We start from the raw sequence: 6,556 nt of genomic DNA on the forward strand, positions 1-6,556 counted from the left end.
ATAGTGTCAACATCAAGAGAAGTAATAGCACCACTTTATTGTGCTTTGGTCAGGTCCCACCTAGGATACAGTGTCCAGTTCTAGGCACCACAGTTCAAACAGGATGTTGAGAAACTGGAGCGACTAAAATGGTGAAGGGTCTTGAAAGCATGTCCTATGAGGAACGTCTTAGGGAGCTGGAGATGTTTAGCCTGGAGAAGAAGTCAAGAGGTGATATGATATCTCTGTTTAAATATATGAAGGGAGTCATATTGATGAGGGAGCAAGCTTGTTTTCTGCTGCTCCAGAGACTAGGACCTGGAGCAACAGGTTCATACAAGAGATTCCACCCCAATACGTATTAGGAAGAACCTCCTGATAGTAAGAGCTGTTCAACAGTGAAACATGCTCCATCAGTGTGATGGAGTCTCCTTCTTTGGAGGTTTTTAAACAGAGGCTGGATGACCATCTGTCAGGAGTGTCAGGTAGAGAGAAACTGCTGGACCTCATCCCCTTCCCCTCCACCACTCGCTTCTCCTTTTGTGTCGTGTCTTTTTAGATTGTAAGCCTGAGGGCAAGGAGCCGTCCAATTAAAAAGATTGTATGTACAGTGCTGTGTAAATTTACATAAATTTAAATAAAAGTTAATAATAATAATAATAATAATAATAATAATAATAATAATTTGCTTGTCTTCCTGCATGGGAGGGGGTTGGACTGGATGGTCCTTGTTGTCTCTTCCAATTCTATGTGTTATCCACCCTTGAATTAAGTAATATTTTCTTTTTAAAATCCAATTACTACTTTCAATTAGAATAGACCTGTTGAATCAGCTTAAGTGAGGACCTGCCTAGTGCCAACTGATTCAGTGGCAGTGGGTCTGTTCCAATGGGGGAGAGGGTAGCAATTAGGTTAATACATCTGTCTTTTATAGGCTGGAATATAAATTTCCAGAGCATGCTTATTTAGAAGCATGTCCTGCTGAATGTCTAGGTAAACATGAGTAGGAGGGTGTTTGCAATTTTGTAGATGCTATTTTGCTACATGATTACAACTAAGCTGCAAGATTCAAACCAATCATTTCTACATTTAAATATCTTGAATTCTTATAATTCCCTCAATTTTGCATGCAGCTTTATTTACTTCAAGGAATGCTTCAGCAAAACCAAAATCCACTATAGACTATTTCTTTGCTTTGTGACAATTCAAGGGCCTACTTCTTTAATCTCTTCTTGACTCCGAAAATCAATGGATTCAAGGGTACCCTGTAAAAAAAGAGGGGGGGAAAGAATTGAAGTCAGTTTATTAGAGCTGTTGCTGTCTTTCACACCATCCATGTAGTTGAACTGTGTTGTCCCTATACAACACCTTTGCTCTAACTCACCCATCACTTTTACTAACTTGGTTGGTAACTTTCTCTATTGTGCTGTTTGATGGCCACTGTTTTGCATCTCTTTTGAATTCTGCATCAGCAGATGGGGCAATCTGGAAAAACTGCATTGGAAAAGGTAATCCCCTCCCCAAAAGCAAAAACAAGAAAAAACATTAGAAAAAACATTGTTCTCAAAGCATGCTCTTCCAAGTGCCACAGACCAACATTTCCATCATGCCTGGCTATGCTCAGCAGATCTGTATGTCAAAACATTTTGAAAGACTACATTTAGCAAGACTGTCTCAGTGCAGGCATGGACAGACTTCAAAGCTTGTAGGAAATTTAAGGCCCATCAACCAAAGCCAGGTGCAAAACAGTTGATGTATACTAAAAATAATAATAATAATAATAATAAAATTTTTATTTGTACCCCGCCCTTCCAAACGATCAGGGCGGCTAACAAAATGCACCGAAGTACAGACAATATACAAGATTAAAAACAACCATAATAAAACAACAATCCATAAAAACAATAAAAAGCCCCTTAGCCCGTCCTCACGGCCACGAGAGAGGAGGGAGGCCCACAGGATATTTAGTCGGGGAATGCCTGATTAAATAGGAAGGTTTTAAGACCCTTCCTAAATTGGGCCAGGGTGGAAGATGAGCGGAGCTCCGTGGGCAGCGTATTCCAAAGGGCTGGGGCAGCTGTGGAAAAAGATCTTCTGGCAGTGACAGCCAACCTAGCCCCAGGCACCTTCAGGAGTTGCTGCCCAGATGTTCTGAGGGTGCGAGGCGGAATGTACGGGGAGAGGCGGTCCTTCAGGAATCCTGGGCCCAAGCCATTTAAAAAGTAAGGCACAAGGTGCCTCTCAGCATTATTCCCAATTTAAGAAATTTGGAAGTCCTTTCACACAAAACCCACTAGCCCTCCCCTGTATTCTGTTTCAACAAGGCTGATTTTAGGGGCGATTTTAATATTATTGCTGTTAGACAACAAGGAATCAGAAATCTTTGACAACATACTTTTAATCAGTACCAACAGATACAATCCCAACTGATTTTCTGCCCACTGTTTCCAGTGCACAAAAACTTATGAATTGCAAAGTACATTTTTAAGTCAGCTAAAGAAGCCTGACTAAAGTCATTTTAGACAATGGCTTTTTTATGCCTGCCCAACAATGCCTTTTTGTCCTCTTAGTGCTGGATTGCAGCAACATGTCTGAAATAAACAAAACGTAACTTTGTGTGAAGATGCCAGTCACAGATGCTGGGGAAACGTCAGGAAGAAACTCTTCTAGAACATGGCCACATAGTCTGAAAAAACCCACAAAAAACTATGGATGCCTGCCATGAAAGCCTTCGACTTCACAACAAAACATAAGCTAGAAAAGAGTAGTATTCTACTGTAGCAGATCTTACTATAGCCATGTCTGCCTTCCCATAACACTCAAGGTAAACAGCAATTGCTTCCACAGTTACTGAACTTGCATGAACAGCAAAACAGAGAAAAGGGAGAGCAGATAGGCCTGTCTCACCAGTTCCCCTAAGCCTGTCAATAAAGCATAGATGTGTATGCTTTATTGTGAAGTTGGGTCACCAAAAAATGAAATTATCATAGGAAATATGGAGGATTGTGAGATAAAGCCATCCACATTGGATTCATTTGAAAGAAATCTTCAATGTCAACAAGGTTCAAAATGCTTTCGGTTACTTATGTGACACTTACCTGACCTGGTAGTTTTATTTGACATGTGCATACTATTAATTATGAATGAAATGTTTGCTGAAACATTTTGAACCGGGTTTTTTTTTTTGTGGTGTACCAACCTATTCTTATTCTGTAATGTTATTTCTGTCATCAAAGCTACTTCATTAATTTAGGTATACCAGTATAATAATGGATACCTTAATTTCTTTTAATGATCTGTGCATTTGGGTTTTGTTACACTCTAATTGTGTATATAAGAGCCCTGGTGGCGCAGTGGTTAAATGCCTGTACTGCAGCCATAAGGTTGCAAGTTCAATCGCAGCCAGGGGCTCAAACTCAACTAAAGCTTGCATCCTTCCAAGGTTGCTAAAATGAGTACCCACATTGTTGAAGGCAATTAGCTTACACCTTGTAAACCGCTTAGGGAGTACCTAAGCGCACTGATAAGCAGTACAGAAATGGGGAAAATACCGTATATTGTTACAGGTATCAGATATATTGATTTTTTTTTAAACTAGAGATTTCCCAGATAAATTTGTACTCTCTTTTCTTATGCAAAAATAGGATGCCCTGAACCCAACTCTAGCATGCTTTGGCCTGGAAAGAACTTTTTACTGGGAATCTTTCGACCCATATTTTTACTAAACAGTGTCTCCTTGCAATTGGAATACAGTCAACTATTTACTCTATTTCTATGACCTTCAGCCTTCTGGTCACTCCCCATTCAATGATGTGTACCTTAACTTTCTTGTCCTGGACATTACTTACATCATGGCTGTCCTGGCAACAGTGGGAGTGCTTCTACAAACAGAAGAGCGGCTGCTTTTGCAATCCTCAGACTCATCATTTCCTGTATATCTAGTCTGTTGCCCAGTTGCCTTGCAGCCATAATCTCACCTTTACTTTTCTAGCTAGCCCAGGATAAAAATAAAATCAGACACAGTAGAAGTACAATACTTCTCACTTCTCTATTCCTATGTAACCATAGACAGCACATGGCCTCCTGGAGAGGAAAGAGGCAGGCTTAATTATCAATCAGGTTGCAAGAGAAGGAAAGCAAGACTGCTGATGTGAGCACAGCTCTCCCCAACTGTCACCTGGCCAGCTGCCATTTCATCAGCTCAATGCAATATTTCCATCCAAGTTGTTTGTGATAAGGACAGTAATTTCAAGAAGTGGTGCCTGTGCTGGCATTTCTGCTCCTCTTCTCACATCCCTTTCTTTCCTTGGGCGCTGTAACTTATACATTGGAAAGACTGAGGGCAGGGATCATCAGCCACTCTGAGACCTGTTTTGAATTTTAAAAATTTAACAAGTTATTTAAACAAATAAATGTTATTCCACTGTACTTTCCCAAAACCTTGCAGAAGATCCTTAATAGTAATCAAATCCAACTATCTGCCACAAAAATTTATTAATTCAAATCATGGTCCATAAATAGACACTTACTCCCTTGAAATGAGGGGGAAACAAATACTTTCTGGAAAATGCTTAGTTGCTGAAACATTTTGAACTGTTTTTCTTTTTTGTGGCGTAGCAAACTATGCTTGTTCTTTTATGGCATTTCTGATAACGCCGATATTTTCTAAGAGGATGGAGAGGAGCCCAAATGTTTTCAGCATCAAGAAAACATCAATTTAGGTTTCAGGATGTTAGCTAAAGGTGCCTTTTTGCTCACATCTATTTAACAAATTACTTTTGAATTACTTATTTCAATCTAGCAATGTCTATGCAACAAATGGAATTTACATTAATGCTAGTGGATAGGGCTGTAATCCTAACCTATTTACCAAAAAGGGAGAGTAGTGCTGGTATATATATACACACATGAGAGTAAATTATGCGCAGATGACGCTCCACTTGTTATTGGACAGCAATGTCCAGCATTCCTCACCATTGGTCCTGTTGGTGTGGTTGATGGGAATTGCAGTCCAACCCCGTCTGGATCTTCACACATTGCCCAACCCAGCCTAAATCCAAATTAGTCAATCACCAAATTCCCACTGAAATGGGCAAGTTTCGGCAAGACTAACAGTCGGATTTAGGCCTCTGGTCGCAATCCCAGGTAAGCTTACCTAGAGGCCAGTGCCAATGAAACCAGACAAGATTTACACCAGAGTAGAAATGCTAGAACTATCAGAAGATGCCTCTGCATTTAGGCACAAGAAGGACTTGATCCTGAGCAGTCAGTGTCTGATCTGCTCTCTTTCTGGAAACCGGGGCCAGAAGCGCCAGTTCTGTGTGAGAAACGGAGCTGCTGCAGGTGCTTCTGCGCAATGAGGGAAACCCGTGTTTTTAGCACGACCTGCGCTGCAGAAACAACACCCTTTGACCTCCCTTTAACTGCCAAACCAAAATGATGTGGAACTGTAGTTTGTTGTGGCGTCAGAGATCTCCGACAGAAGGCTAAACGTCTCATAAAACCACAATTCCCAGAATGCCACAGCAGCTAAAGTGGTATAAACCGGGATTATTTCTTGGTCTACTGCAGGCTGTGTGTTTTGAGCGCTAGGGCTCCATCGTGAGAACTCACTGGGTGAGTCACACTCTCTCAGCCTCTGAAGGAACCCGCCAAGAAAACCCTGTTCGCCTCAGGGTCGCCGCAAGTGAAAAAATGACTTGGAGGCACTATGGCTCTGGAGGCCAGGTTCAAATCCCGTCTCGTCCTTGTAAACCCACCGGCGACCTTGGTCAAGTCACACTCTCTCAGCCTCTGAGAGAGAAAAAACCCAGGATAGCTTTGCCTTGAGTGGCCATAAATGGGAAACGACTTGAAGGCAAACCAACCACAACCACAGCCTCACTTTATACCTAGAGACCCCAAGGCCCACTGCGGCAACAACAACAACGGCACGACCGCCTTCTACCTCCCCGAGGACCCAAGAAGAGCCTCCCGTCCCTCCTTTCAACACCCGAAGGTCGAAGTTCCCCCGCGAACACGACACCACCACAACCCCCTCCTCCTCCTCTTTCTGCGCCGCCATTAATTTTCCCTCTCGCGACCGAGCCACGAAAAGTGGGCGGGGCCACCCGTCCTCGCAGCAGCAGCGGCTCTTCTCCGTCGCAGCGCTTCCGCTCAATTTAACTAGAACCAGGAAAGGTGGGCGTGTCTCCGAGGCTGCGCTCGCGCGTGGAGGGGAAGAGGAAGAAGGGGAAAGGGGCGGGGCTCACTCCTAACCGTTGCCCTGGGGGCGGGGCTTTTTAAAGGAACTCCGCTATTGGTCCGCGGCCCCGAGAGACCCAGCCAGAGAGGGAGAGAGAGAATGAGAGGGGCGTGGTTGACTACTAACCGTCGGCCTGTTTAGGAGAGAGTGGGCGGGGCCTTCGAGAGAGGAACTCAGTTGGTCCAGAGCGTGGCCCACGCCTAACCGTTGGCCTGTCTAGTTGAGAGTGGGGGCGGGGCTTTTGAAAGGAACTCCGCTATTGGTCCGCGGGCGCAAGAGAGACAGCCAGAGAGAAGGGGCGTGGTTCACGTCTAACCGTTGGCCTGCTTAGGA

The 6,556-nt window shown here is 43.5% G+C and overlaps 1 long non-coding RNA gene across 1 annotated transcript; it reads right to left on the bottom strand.

Annotated features, from left to right (window-relative positions):
- Positions 1–508: 508 nt before the first annotated feature.
- Positions 509–6,083, bottom strand: LOC121919764. The gene is made up of 3 exons (XR_006101577.1): positions 4,157–6,083; positions 1,123–1,244; positions 509–547 (listed from the first exon to the last, which is right to left on the bottom strand). It is a non-coding gene; the product is annotated as an uncharacterized LOC121919764 (long non-coding RNA).
- Between the last annotated feature and the right edge of the window lie 473 nt (positions 6,084–6,556).

Source organism: Sceloporus undulatus, chromosome 1, assembly GCF_019175285.1.
Source record: "Sceloporus undulatus isolate JIND9_A2432 ecotype Alabama chromosome 1, SceUnd_v1.1, whole genome shotgun sequence".
NCBI classification, from domain to species: Eukaryota; Metazoa; Chordata; class Lepidosauria; order Squamata; family Phrynosomatidae; genus Sceloporus; species Sceloporus undulatus.